Here is a 12,773-nt window from a genome sequence, read left to right as displayed (position 1 = left end):
TAGTCTGTGACATTGTCTTCTTTCCTGATTCTGAGACTACCTTTCTGACAGCTTTTATTCTGTCTTCTTTGCAGGCTCCTTTTCTTCAGCCTGCCCTTAAAATAACCTTGACTCTATTACCAATTCTCACAACTCCAGCTATCAGTTACATCCCGATGTAGTTCCCAAAAGCACATCTCTAGTTGAAGCCTCTATCTTAAGCCCATGGTCTAGTTACACTTTTGTTGCAGTTAGCGCAAACTCAGCAGGTCCAAAACTGCATATCATGACACTCCCTCCGCTCCCCACTGTGTTTCTTCTTCTTTATTCCCTATCTCAGCGAATGGTTTCTGACCATTTACTCAGTCACTCGGATAGAACCATAGGATCCTTCTCTACTTTCATTCCCTCGTCTAATCAGTGGCCATATTCCATCCGTTCTGTGTCTTGAATAACACCTCTTGAATCTATCCTCTCATTTCTAACTTCTAGTGGGTAAATTTCTGCTGGTAAAATTGTTTTTGATTCTTTTCAGCATCTTGAAAAAGTTTTTCGTGTAGTAGTATTCAAATATTCGAATCGATGAGTAAGCCTTTTAGAAAAGATACTTGACTGTGATGGTAAAGAGAGAAGGTAATGCTTGAGCGTAAAAACTAAGCTGAGAATAGGAACCACAGGCTTTCTGCCCTGAAATCAGATTTTGATTTGAGAAGAAAGGAATGCCCAGGGTGTATAGCCTATAAATCTGTAGTGATCTACAATTGAGAGGTGATAAAAAAGAAGCCAGAATTGTACAATGTGTAAGTGCTGTCTTTCTGAGCCCTAGTGGCGTAGTGGACAAGTGCTCAGCTACTAACGGAAAGGTCAGCAGTTTGAACCCACCAGCCATTCCGTGGGAGAAAGATGTGGCAGTCTGCTCCTGTAAAGATTACAGCCTTGGAAACCCTGTGGGGCACTTCTACTCTGTCCTGTAAGGTCGCTCTGAGTCAGAATCAACTGATGGCACTCAATAACAACAACTTAGAAAGCACCTGGTTATCGAACTTCTTGACAGCCTTTCTAACCATAGGAGGCTGTGAGCAGTGATTTAATTGGGCTATGTTTCTGGTAAGGAAGAGTAGTTGAAACATGAATTATAGACGTACAATCTACTTCAGAGCCTTTCACCAACTACCAGCAGGATTTGAAGCCCTTACTAGTCTTTGTCTGGCATACCACATTTCTTTAGTGTCATTACGTTTCCTGCCCTATCTACTCCTATTCTACTACATCTCTCCCAAACATCTTTTGTTTCAAACACATTTGCACACTTCCCAGCCCACTTAACTCCTCATAACCTTTCAAGTAAATCCCTGTACTTTGATGAATACGCCAGGTATTAATCAAAAGATGTACAGATATTAAACAAAAGAGAAGTATTTTCTCCAGCCTCACCTGTGTAAACTCTTTTAAAGACTTTTGGCAAATATTAATCTGCATCATTTTCATTCCTCTTTTACCAGCTTTGCTAATAATTGATCCTTATCTTAGTCTTTGCAGCACAAGTCTGGTCTCCATGTTCAGTCTGGTTTCGTTTTCGTCCATGCCACAGTATTTTGTTGGTACATGTGTTTGTGTGTATGTGTTTATAGCAGTCATTTTGTTTGTTTGGGGTGATTTAAATTTGCCTAAGGCTTATTTAAAGGCAACAAATTGAAGTGACAAACCACTGATAGCTTTGTTTTGACACTTATTTTCGTGAATTTATTCTTTATTTAGCTTTAGAAGTGGTTATCAAAAGAATGAATATATATTGCAGTCATTAACTTTGACCTGCTTTTTACATGGTTTTGTAAGGTAAACTAAAGACATTTGTAATTCGAATTCCCTTAAACAAAGCAGATTGATATTATTGTAAGCATGGGTGATTTAAAACTGGAATATCTGACCAGTTGTAAATTGTTTATTATTATGGGTTACTTATTATTAGTGTAGTTATATGTTTTAAGTAATCTAGAAAACTCGTGAATTTAGAAAAATGACTACTCTCATTGTTATGTTTATTATCTTATTCAGTGAGATGGTTATAATAAATCAGCCATAGCCTTAACATTTAGATTTAAAAATCAATGAAAAGTGTTCATTCTGTGTGGATTTCACCTTATTTTAAAAAAAAGCAAAGAGAAACGGAAACATGACTGACTTGTCACTTTGTATACCCATTGTTTATTTTATTTCCTCCTAGGAAAAATACTCACTTTGTGGGCTTTAAACGGTTGTTTGTAGAAACTGGTTAGTACATTTTGTGTTTTAGTTTCAGAATGCAAAAATTAGGTTTTACATCTGAAGCAACTCTCCCTTACTTTTAATAAAAGAAGAGCCAAATGGTAGTGCCCAGGACAACCAAATAATTGTAGGGAATATTCCCGTGGTGTGTTAATTCATGTGTTTCTGCAGGCTGGAGCTGAGCCACGCCCCAAAGCTGCCCAAGTTTTTTGTCTGTATCCTACCCTCTTTTTCGTTGCGTGTGCTCTATTTGCTGTCTTTCCTTCAGTATCTTTGTCTCCTTTTATAAATAAAAAGAAGCTTTTCTTTAGTTGAGAGAGCAAAGGGGCTGGAGAAGAGCTATCTTAAGAAGTTTTTATTTGTGCCAACATAGAAGTGCTTTGTTGTAGGCCATCTGGACTGGGAGGATTTCCTCAGAATGTAAAGTATGTCGTGAGATTTAGAGAGTTGGGATTTGCTCTGGAACTATCTGGGAAGGCAACAGGAAACGCAGACAGAACTGGCTTATTTTGTTTGTAACGTAGGTGGCGAGAATGGAAGACAGCTTGCCTGGTTTGTGGTTCCTCTGCGTTTAGGAAACTTATGCATGAGTAAGGAACCTCTCCTTTCCTGGGAACGCAGACCTGGCTCACAAACGTGAGTGAGTGTGACAAAAGAAGTCTGAGGATTTGAAAAGGAATCTAAATCCCTTGCTTGCTTTTGCTTCTTCCTTCCTTCCTTCCTCCCTCCCTCCCTCCTTCCTCTCTTTCTCTCTTGCTTGTCCGTTTAAACATGTGTGTCAATAATGACATAAATATTTGCCCACATATTTAAAAAAAATACTTGGACTATACCTACTTTACAAACAAATGCATTTCCATTGTGAGGGCAGTGTGGACTCTGCTCAGTTGCCCCTCTCCCCTCCAAAAAAGGAGACCATGTGTATGACATATGTTATTCTTCCTGTAGTAAATAAATTGAGGGAAAAAAAAAATTAAAACAGCAGCTTTTAATGAAAATTAACGAAAAAGTGCCTTTCTTAAATAATAGTAAATTAGAAATTATGTAATCAAGCTTGACTTTTGCTTCTCTGACGTCTAACCAAAACACTTTATCAAAAACAAAATTACCTGAATATCTGTTTTTAATCTATGTTAAGTAAGATTTTGAAAAAAGACCACTTTAATTATGAATGACTCTTGGTGGTAGAGGGAAGTAAAGTCCTTCTGTGGGACTAACCATTATGCTCAGAGTACAGTAACAAAAAAGTTTTTCATTTTCTTTTATTTAGCACAGTTTCTCTTATGATTTATATCAGTAGATGAATTTTTAGTTAGAATATCTTACAAGGAAAAAAAAACAGACTTAGTTAGAAAAGAAAAGAAAACAAGCCAAGAATGTTACTTGTGTTATTGCAGCCAGAAACTAAGTAGTCTTATCCTCATATAATCATCTTGCTAACTGGAGGTATTTAATATTGCCATTTACTAAAGAAATAAAATTGCCAAGCTTTTAACAATTAAAATATCTTATTTATTTAAAACCTCTTTGAGGGAAAATTCTTACTTTCAAAAATAGAATATTAAAGATAAAAAAAAGATAAATAGGAAACATTAATTCCTATATAAATATTATCTCCGTATGAGCTACCCTGTTTTTATGAATATACTTTCTTATGGTTTATTTCAGAAAATAAATACTATCTGTTGCAGAATACATAATGCATGGACTTCAGTCTTTCTCTTTGTGCAACAATATTTGAAGACACCAATTTCAGTTTGGAAAAAATTGATAAAAATAATTTGTTACCGAATGCTTTCTGATGTGAATTCACTAACATGACAAATCAGTTGTAGTTTTGGTTTGTAAAGACTGATGTTGAAAGGCTGGCTCTTCCTTTGCATGTATTGTGTTGGTTTTTCCATCTCATTCTCAGGGAATATTCCTTTTAAACAGCATATTTACACTTCTACAGAATTACTTTAATTCACTATACATAAAATATACAAATTAACCAAATTTATACTGAAAATTTAGGTACATTACTAAATAGGTTTTCACCACACCCTGAATTAGCTTTGCTTTTTTACTGTGAAAATATTTACATTTTGTTTATAAAGATTGTTTTGGTGGAAGATTCAAATAAAACAAAAGAATTACGTAAGCAAAAATCTACTGAAATCCTGCTTCCCAGAGACGTACCTCCAATCTCTGTATCTCTGTGTGTATGCATACCTGTGGATGTTTAGTTCTACACTATAAATGTTTCCTTGTACATTGTTTTCTTTTTTCCTCTCCATAGCATGACATTACTCTTACTAAACTGTCTTGTTTGTGATTACAAATATATACCATCTTTTTAAAGAGCTACGTGGTTTTCTGTAGTACAGCCATTTATTTAGTCAGTTCCCTAGTGATACTCTTTTAGGCCACTGGCCTTTAAAAAAGAACAGCAACAAAAAGCTATAAACAATGCAGGGTATTGTTACTGGTTTCTCATGGTTCTTCATCCTTATTCGTTCTTCTTATTCCTCTTCTGCATTACCATTCTACCCAGTAAGACCTGCCCAGGTGTCTCAATACGTGTGCTTTGGGGTGATAAGAGACCGGTTTTAATTTTTTTTTTAATATTTGTTCTTTGGAAGGTAATTGTATCTTATATCATGTACTAACTCTTTTAAATGAAGGAGTCCCCCGCCCCCCCAAAAGATTCATAGGTAACAACTACCTTAATGTCATACCATCAGCCCTCTTCTCAAAGTCCCAGGGTTCTTGGAAAGTACACAACTTCATTTTTATTTTATGTTATTTTTTATTATTGTACTTTAGATGAAGGTTTACGGAACAAACCAGCTTCTCATTGAATAATTAGTACACATACTGTTTTGTGACATTGGTTAACAACCCCACGACACGTCAACGCTCTCCCTTCTCAACCTTGGATTCCGTATTACCAGCTTTCCTGTTGCCTGCTGCCTTTTAGTCCTTGCCCCTGGGCTGGTGTGCGCATTTAGTCTTGTTTTGTTTTATGGGCCTGTCTGATATTTGGGGAAACCCTGGTGGCATAGTGGTTAAGTACTGCGACTACTAACCAAGAGGTCGGCAGCTCAGATCCTCCAAGCGCTCCTTGGAAACTCTATCAGGCAATTCTACTCTATCCTATAGGGTCGCTGAGTCGAAATCGACTCGATGTCAGTGGGTTTTTTTTTTTTCCTCCTAATCTTTGGCTGAAGGGTGAACCTCAGGAGTAACTTCGTTACTGAGCTAAAAGGGTGTCTGGGGGCCATACTCTTGGGGTTTCTCCAGTCTCTGTCAGGCCAGTAAGTCTGGTCTTTTCTTGCAAGTTAGAATTTTGTCCTCTATTTTTCTCCAGCTCTGTCCAGGACCCTCTATTGTGATCCCTGTCAGAGCAGCCAGCGGTGGTAGCTGGGCACCATCTAGTTGTGCTGGACTCAGTCTGGTGGAGGCTGTGTTAGTTGTGGTCCATTCATCCTTTGGACTAATCATCCTCTTGTGCTTTGGTTTTCTTCATTCTCCATTGCCCCTGGTGGATTGAGAGCAGTGGAAAATCTTAGATGGCTGCTCACAAACTTTTAAGACCCTAGATGCTACTCACCAAAGTAGAATGTAGAACATTTTCTTTATAAACTGTTATGCCAATTGAGCTAGGTGTTCCCCAAGACCATGGTCCCCATAACCCTCAACCCAGTAATTTTGGTCCCTCAGGGAGTTTGGATGTATCTATGAAGCTTCCATGACCTTGCCTTGGACAGGTTGTGCTGACTTTCCCAGTATTGTATACTGTCTTACCCTTCACCAAAGTTACCACTTACCTGTTGTGTACTGTTTTTCCATCCCTACCCCTCCCCTTCCTCGTAACCATCAAAGATTATTCCTTTTTGTGTGTAAACCTTTTCATGAGTTTTTATGTTAGTGGTCTCATACGGTATTTGTCCTTCTGTGATTGACTTATTTCATTCAGCATAATGCTGTCCAGATTCATCCATGTTATGAGATGCTTTGCAGATTCATCACTGTTCTTTATTGTAACAACTTCATTTTTATCTGTTTTTGGGTTGAATTTGCAAAAATGATATCACTGTTCTCTAAGAACTGAAGTGAGTAAACTACTTTTGTAGTCTAGTTATCTTCATCCCCCATCTACTTTTGCAGGAGAGAAAAATCATTCTTCTTTCCTTCCCCTGAAAATATGTTTTAATTGTTTTTATTACATAAAAATTATCTGTGCACGTTGTCTGTGTACTCCTCCCTATCCTATCCTGTTTTCTGCCCTAGACTCAGAAATAACTACAGTCAGAAATTCATGTACATCATTCCTTTATAGTTTTATTTTAAACAGTATATTATTTACATCGTATGCTTTTTAAAACTTTTGTAAATAAAAAGTTCATCCGACTTGCTTTTTTACACTGATCATTATGGTCCTAAAAGTCACACATTATATGCCTGTAGGCGTAGTTTATTTTTACCACTCTGTAGTACTGTGGTGGATGTTTATGTCACAGTTTATTTTTCTGGTAGAGTTGATGGACATTTAGGTTTTTCTATTTTCTTTCTGTTATGAGCTATGTTGTTTTTGTTAGATGCTTTCGAGTTGGTACAAACTCATAGTGACCCTTTGTATAGCAGAACGAAACACTGCCCCGGCACTGCACCATCCTCACAATCATTGTTATGCTTGAGCCCCTCGTTGCAACCACTGTGTCAGTCCATTTTCTCAGAGGGTCTTCTTTTTGGCCAACACACCACGTTTCCAAGCAAGATGTCTTTCTCCAGAGACTCGTCCTCCTGATAACTTGTCTGGAATATGTGAGATGAAGTCTTGACTTCCTTGCCTCTAGGGAGCACTCTGGCTGTACTTCTTCCCAGATTTGTTCATTCTTCTGGTAGTCCATGGTATATTCAGTATTCTTCGCCAACACTGTAATTCAGAGGCATCCATTTTCCTTCAGTCTTCCTCATTCATTGTCCAGCTTTTGCATGCATAGGAGGCAGTTGAAAATACCAGGGTTTGGGCCAGGCACACCTTAGTCCTCAGAGCGACATCTTTGCTTTTTAAACACTTGAATGAGGTCTTTTGCAGCAGATTTGTCCAATGCAGTACATTGTTTGATTTCTTCACTGCTGCTTCCATAGGCATTGATTGTAGAGCCAAGTAAAATCTTTTCTCCGTTTATCATGATATTGCTTATTGGTCCAGTTGTGAGGATTTTGGTTTTCTTTACATACTGAAGGTTGTAGTCTTTGATCTTCCTCAGTAAGTACTTCAAGTCCTCTTCACTTAGAGCAAGCAAGGTTGTGTCATCTACACATTGCAGGTTATTAATGAATCTTTCTCCAATCCTGATGCCACGTTCTTCTTCATATAGTCCATCTTCTTGGATTATTTCCTCAGCATACAGATTGAATAAGTATGGTGAAAGGATACAGCCCTGAGGCACACCTTTCCTAATTTTAAACCATGCAGTATCCCTTTGTTTTGTTGGAACGACTGCCTCTTGGTTTATGTACTCGTTCCTCATGAGCACAGTTAAATGTTCTGGAATTCTAATTTGCAGTGTTATCCAAAATTTGTCATAATCCACACAGTCTAATGCCTTTTTGTAGTCAGTAAAACACAGGTAAACATCATTCTGGTGTTCTCTGCTTTCAGCCAAGATCCATCTGACATCAGCACTGATATCCCTCATTCCACATCCTCTCCTGAATTCGACTTGAATTTCTGGCAGTTCTCTTTTGATATATTGCTGCAAACGTTTTTGGATTATCTTCAGCAAAATTTCATTTGTGTGTGTTATTAATGGTATTGTTTGATAATTTCTGCATTTCATTGGTTCGCCTTTCTTTGGAATGGAAATAAATATGGATCTGTTCCAGTTGAGTGCCCAGGTGGCTGTCTTCCAAATTACTTGCCATAGAGGGGTGAATATTTCCAGCATTGCATCTGTTTGTTGAAACATCTCAACTGGTATTCTGTCACTTCTGGAGCCTTGTTTTTTGCCAACGCTTTCAGTGCCACTTGGACTTCTTCCTTAAGTACCACTGGTTCTTGATCATATGATGCCTCCTGAAATGGTTGAATGTTGACCAGTTCTTTTTAGTACAGTGACTCTCTTTGTATTCCTTCCATCTTCTTTTGATGGTTCCTGTGTCATTCAGCATTTTGACCATAGAGTCCTTTACTATTGAAGCTCAAGGCTTGAATTTTTTCTTCATTCTTTCAGCTTGAGAAATGCTGAGCGTGTTCTTCACTTTTGGTTTTCTCACCCCAGGTCTTTGTATATTTTATTATAATACTTTAGTCTTCTTGTATTGCCTTTTGAAATCTTCTGTTCAGCTCTTCTACTTCATCATTTCTTCCTTTCACTTTAGGTACTCTGTGTTCAAGAGGAAGTTTCAGACTCTCTTCTAACAACCATTTTGTTTTTTTTCTTTCTTTTCTGGTTTTTTTTTCTTAACGACCTTTTGCTTTCTTCATGTATGGTATCCTTGATGTTATCCCACAAATTGTCTGGTCTTCGGTCATTAGTGTTCAGTGTTCCAAATCTATTCTTGAAATGGTCTCTAAATTCAGGTGGGATATACTCAACATTGTACTTTCACTGTCATGGACTTGTTTTACCTTTCTTCAGCTTCAACTTGAACTTGCATATGAACAATTGAAGGTCTGTTCCACCGTCAGCACCTGACTTTCTGTTTGATGATATTGAGCTTTTCTGCCGTTTCCTTGCACAGATGTAGTCTGTTTGATTCCTGTGTATTCCATGCGGCGAGGTCCACGTGTATAGTCACAGTTTATGTTGTTGAAAGAAGGTATTTGCAATGAAGAAGTCTTTGGTCTTACAGAATTCTGTCGTGCAATCTCTGGCATCGTTTCTTTCACCAAGGCTGTATTTTCCAACTACCCATCCTTCTTTGTTTCCAGCAATCACCAGTAATCATCAATGCACCTTGATTGCATGTTTGACCAATTTCAGACTACAGAAGTTGGTAAAAATCTTCAGTTTTCTTAAGCTTTGGCATTGGTGGTTGATGCATAAATTTGAATAATAGTCATATTAATTGGTCTTTCTCGTAGGTGTATGGAAATTATTCTGTCACTGACAGAATTGTACTTCCGGATAGATTTTGAAGTGTTCTTTTTGACAGTGAATATGACGACATTCCTTTCTATTTGTCATTTCCATCATAGTAGACCTTATGATTGTTGAATTCAAAATGGCCAGTATCAATCTATTGCATCTTACTAATGCCTAGGATAGAGCCCTGGTAGCACAGCAGTTAAGAGCTCAGCTGCTGACTGAAAGGTCGGCAGTTCGAATCCACCAGCCACTCCTTAGAAACCCTACTCTGACCTATAAGGTCGCTATGACAGCGACAGGTTTTTTTGATGCCTAGAATATCAATCTTTTTGTGTTCCATTTCATTTTTGATAACTTCCAATTTTCCTACATTCATACTTCGTACCTTCCACCTTCTGGGTTTGTGTGTGTGTGGCTGTTTCTTTTCATTTTGAGTCCTGCCGCATCACCAAATGAATGTCTTGAAAGCTTGACTTCGTCCCCATCGTTAAGGTTGACTCTACTATTTTAATCTGGAATGTCCGCTGAAACCTGTCCACCATGGGTGACCCTGCTGGTGTTTGAAATACCAGTGGCATAGCTTCCAGCATCACGGAAACACACAAACCACCACAGTGTGACCAACAAACAGACGAGTATTATGAACTATACTGCCGTGAAAATTCTTAAGCATCTTTCTTGGCATGTGTGTGCAAGAGTTTCTCTAGATCAGAGGTTAGGAAACTCTGCTTGGCAGCCACGTGTAAGAGCTATGGCTGCTAACCAAAAGGTCGGCAATTCCAGTCTACTAGGCACTTCTTGGAAACCCTATGGGGCAGTTCTCTGTCTTACAGGGTTGCTATGAAGGTCTGAGTCGGAACTAACTCGAGGGCATCCGGTACCATCAGGTGTATAAGAGCTCAAGTTACTCCATGTCCTTGGGATAACTTGGTACCGTTAGACTTTAAATTTTTTTGCAGATCTGGTGAGCTTAAAATAGTATTTCATGTGGTTTTAATTTTCCTTTCCCAGGTTATTAATGAGGAGCTTGAACCTCATCTCATGTTCTTTGGCCATTATATTTCCTTTTTATGAGGTATTTAATCAAGGCTTTTGCCCTTTTTTCTACAGGGTTGTTTTTCTTTTTGACTTATAGGAGTTCTTTATCCCAGATACTAACTAATCCTTTATTATTTGTATGTGTTACAGCTATCTTTTTTCCCCTGTTTGTAGATTGCTTTTTCTTTTTATTATGTGTTTTAGTGAACATATGTTCTAATTTAGTTGAATATATCAGTCTTTACTTTTATGGATAGTGCTTCTTGTGTCTTGTTTAGGAACATCTTTCCTATTTTCAGAATATGAAGATACCCTTTATTTTTTTCCTGAAAGTTTTATAATTTTGTGTTTAATTCTTAAATCTATTTGGATTTGATTTTTGTGTGTCAAAGCTTGAATATATGCTTGATGTAAAAGACAATGAATTTGTAAATTTAAATTTAACTTAATTTGGTATGTCCAGCCTCTGTTTCTTTATATATTTTATTTTTTGATATAATATTTTTTCCTCTTCTTTTGGGATTCCAGTGATACAAATTTTTAGGTCCCTGATGCTTTGTTTTTTTTTGTTTTTTTCCTTAATTTTCTTCTCCCTCTCTTTGTTGTTCAGATTGGGTAATTTCTATTGTTCTGTTCAAATTCACTGACTCTTTTCTCTGTCATCTCCATTCTGCTGTTGAGCCCCTCCAGTAGATTTTTTTACTTCTGTTATTTTTCAATTCTGAAAGTTTCATTTGACTTTTTCTTATAATTTTTATTTCTTTGCTGAGAACTTTCTATTCATTTCAAGAATGTTTGCCCCATGCTTTATGGAGCATGGTTTTCATAGCTGTCTCTTCTCCTTTGTCCGATAATTCCAATATTTGTGTCAGTTCATGGTTGGTATTTGTTGATTATCTTTTCCTTTGAGTGTTTAGATTTACCTGATTCTTTGAATGTCAATAAATGCATTGTATATTGGGCATTTTGAACATTATGAGACTCTGGATTCTTTTAGAATCTTCTGGAGAATGTTGATGATGTTTTTGTTTTATCAGGCAGTCAACTTGGCTAAATTCAGACCGTAGTCCTGACCTGTGCTCTGTGGTTCCTATGTTAATTTCCGAAGCTTTTACTGGGCTATTCTTATCTGCCTTGTGGGGGTACCACCCAAGGACTAGTCTAGGACCTGAGCAGTAGCCTACACCATTTCAGTTCTCAACATCTTGCTGTGTTGATCCCGATCGTTTCCATGCATAGACAGTTTGATGGATGAACCTAGGACTTTATGCACAGATTTACAGTTTCCCTTTTGCTACTTTTCTCCTCCCCATGATCTCCCCCACACTCTCTGACTAACAAACCCAGTTTCCATGTACTCTTGCTAGAAATACAGGGCTTTACCCTTGCTGCATTGTTATGCACTTCCTGTATGTAACTCAGTTCGCCTCAGGGTGAAGTGGTAAGAGAAAAGAGCATGCAGGGCTGCCAACCTGCTCCCGGTACCACTACCTCTGTGGTGTTGCAACTTAGTAACTGGGGTGACCTGATTTAAGGTCCAGAGAGCTTCATTCTTCTGATGGCTAATGTTATATGTCAACTTGGCTAGGCCATGATTCTCGGTACTGTGTAATTATCTTCCATTTTTGTGATCCGATGTAATTACTCTCCATTTTGTGATGTCCCATAAGTAATATAATCACTTCCATGGTGTGATCTGATGTGATTAGCCAATCAGTTGTAAGGAACTTTTCCTTGCAGCTGTAGCCTAGACCCTACTGTCTGACCTGCCAGTTCTGGGTTTGTTAGCCCCTGCAACCATGTGAGTCAGGAGAAGCCTCCAGCTGACGCCTGACCCGCAGACTTTGGGACTTGGCATCCTCCACAACCGTGTGAGCCATTTCCTTGAGATGAATCTCTCTCTGTGTATGTGTGTGTGTTATGTCAGTATGTATATATGTATGTATATATGTGTGTGTGTATATATGCTTTACTAATTTTGCTTATCTATAGAACCCAGCCTAAGACAGTCCTGCAACACTCTCCCCTCTTCTTAGTCTTCTGATCATAAAAAGGATTTTATTTGAAGTTTTTTCTGTATACAGTCTTGGGATTCAAGCTGCTCTGGAGTTTAACTTAGGCAGTACAAGGAGAATAAAAAACCAAGGAACTTATTGCTATATGGGTTGTTCTTCAAAGTTTGCTTTTCCTTTTCAGCCCACCTACTAATATTTACTCTTTTCAGAGTCCTCAGATAGTTGTTTTATGTTTTCTGCTCAGAGTTTTTAGTTGTAATTAGTGGAAGAGACAGGGTGACGGTGCCCATGCCATCTTAATCGGAACCAGAAACCTTACCATGTATATTTTAACCCCTCATTTATCCTAAAGGCCGTTACACAGCAACCCTGACTATCTGGAAACTACCTGAGG

At 38.0% G+C, this 12,773-nt stretch overlaps 1 protein-coding gene across 1 annotated transcript in view; it reads left to right on the top strand.

Annotated features, from left to right (window-relative positions):
• The window catches only part of EML4 (EMAP like 4), a 201,230-nt gene that overhangs the window by 74,463 nt on the left and 113,994 nt on the right, over nucleotides 1-12,773 (top strand). The gene's annotated exons all lie outside the window — the stretch shown is intronic.

The sequence above is a fragment of the Loxodonta africana genome, chromosome 26 (genome assembly GCF_030014295.1).
Source record: "Loxodonta africana isolate mLoxAfr1 chromosome 26, mLoxAfr1.hap2, whole genome shotgun sequence".
Lineage (NCBI taxonomy): Eukaryota > Metazoa > Chordata > Mammalia > Proboscidea > Elephantidae > Loxodonta > Loxodonta africana.
The sequence above is the reverse complement of the archived record's forward strand: the minus strand, read 5'-3'. Positions and strand labels throughout refer to the sequence as shown.